Below are 2,424 nucleotides of genomic sequence, written 5' to 3'. Positions count from 1 at the left end.
TTGGGGAGGGGAGGATGGGGAATGTGTGTGTGAGGAGACTGTGGATGGATGGGGGGAGCACAGCAGCATCACTAATTCTGGGGGCCCAGCAGCATCATTAAATTTGTGCGGCACAGTGGCATCACTAATTCTGGGGGCGCAGCGGCATCACTAATTCTGGGGGCATAGTGGCATCACTAATTCTGGGGGCACAACAGCATCCTTAATTGTGGGGGCACAGTGGCATAAATAACTCTGGGGCACAGTTGCATTATCAACCCCTTAAGGACCCCTGATTTTTTACCTCAATGACCAGGCTCTTTTTTTTTTTTTTTGACATGTATCTCTTTAAATGGTAATAACTTTAGAACACTTTTTCTGAGCAGAGCGATTCTGAGAGTTTTTTCGTGACATATTGTACTTTTGTATGGCTGGTGCATTTTTTGTGAAAAACTGAAAAATTTCTGATGTTTAAAAAAAAAAATTATGGTGTACACTGTGCGGTAAAAGCGTTAATTTTTAACGTAAATTTGTTTTCCCTTAGTCCTAACAGCAGCACAAGTGGGGTGTTCTGCCCCTGTGAAGCTGGCAGGACGGTGGAATTTTTAATTCCGCCCAAGTAATTAAAGACTTAATTAGACCCCCATATAAGGCCTCCTTCCTTAGGCCACATTGCTTAATAACAAGTAAAACAAAACAATTTGGGCGGGAAAATTTGTGTGCTGCTGTTAGGACTAAGGGAAAACAAATTTACGTTAAAAATTAACGCTTCCCTTACGTCCTAACCAGCAGCACAAGTGGGGACTTAGCAAGTAACAACACAAATAGGGAGGGACTAAGGCAGAGTGGCACTTAGGATTGATTGCCCGAAGGCCAACTCTTCCGAACGTTTGGCATTAACCCTGTAATGACTAATAAATGTATTATGCGTGCTCCAGGAGGCAGCAGCGCAGACTTGTTCTAGAGGAACAGCTTTTCTTTCTGCAAAAGAAGTAGAGACTGCCCTAGTGGAATGGGCAGTGACAAAGGCAGGAGGAGCTAACTCCTGGGCTACAAAAGCCTCCCGAATTGCCTCTTTAATCCATCTACTCAGAGAGGGTTTAGAGGCTTTAAGACCTTTGTTCTTCCCAGAAAAGGAAACAAGAAGGTGCTCCGATCTTCTAAATTCTCCAGTTCTTGAGATGTAAATTCTGAGGATTCTTGAAATGTCCAGAGTATGGTCAGCAGCTTCCTCGGGAGAGGATGGATTAGGACACAGAACTGGAAGGGATATAGCTTGATTGATGTTGGAGAACGTCGGGACCTTAGGAACAAAGGTGGGCAAAAATCTCAACAGGAATCTATCCTGGAGAAAAAGCGTATAAGGCTCGAAAGCCGAAAGGGCCTGAAGCTCGCCAATCCTTTTGGCTGAGGTTATGGCCAATAAGAAGGTGACTTTAAGGGACAAATACCTAAAGTCGACTTCTTCCAGAGGTTCAAAGGGGTGTGAGCATAACCCCTTAAGAACAATGGTCAAATCCAAGCAAGTGATGCTATGCAGAATGACTTCTGTATTTGATTGATTGTCCTTTTTGTTCCACGTTTACCCCAGAGCTGGCATAGTTTGTTGTGATTCTTGCCGCCAAGTTGTCCACTACCTTTCTTATTTGGTTCTTCCTTTTTCCCTTTCTTATTATTTTGCTCAACTCAGATAGCTAACTCCGTATTGCTATTATCTCTGATTGCATTGCTGTTAGTTGTGACATCCCCGTCTGGTGTCTGTAGGCACCAGTCGGGTTTTTAATCTTGTGGGGAGGAAGTTTAGTTGTCCGTCTCCGAGGTCGTCTACTGTTGACACTGTAACCTCAAAATGGGAATTGATGTAATTTCACTGAATGTGAATGGACTTAACAGTCCATACAAGAGGCAGTTTCTGTGGAAGGAGCTGGAGAGATGCAATGCGACCATTGCTTGCATTCAAGAAACGCACTTGTCCTCCACCAACACTCCCCAGCTTCGACACAGAAAGTACCCACATGTTATCCACTCCACTTACTCTTCCAAAAAGAGGGGTGTACTGATTGCAGTTAGAGATAGTGTTGCCTTCCAGATTACAAAGTGTATTATTGACCCGCATAGTAGATATGTCCTATTGGTATGCTATATTGACAATGTCGAGTACACAATTGTTAATCTGTATGCTCCAAATTCTAGACAAAATCGGTTCCTGAGGAAGGTGTTCAGACTCCTTGATCTTCACAAAAGAGGTGAGGTCGTAGTGTGTGGGGATTTTAATTCGATCTCTAATCCCACTGTGGACCTGTCGGATCAATCCTCCCATAGATCTTTCTCCCTTAATTCCCTACTGGGCGACCAGGACCTGTTTGACGTTTGGAGGCTGCAGCATGCCACAGAGAGGGATTATACATACTTCTCCCCCAGATTTCGCTCTTACTCACGTATTGA

Source organism: Hyla sarda, chromosome 1 (genome assembly GCF_029499605.1).
Source record: "Hyla sarda isolate aHylSar1 chromosome 1, aHylSar1.hap1, whole genome shotgun sequence".
NCBI lineage: Eukaryota > Metazoa > Chordata > Amphibia > Anura > Hylidae > Hyla > Hyla sarda.
Note: the sequence above shows the minus strand (reverse complement) of the source record.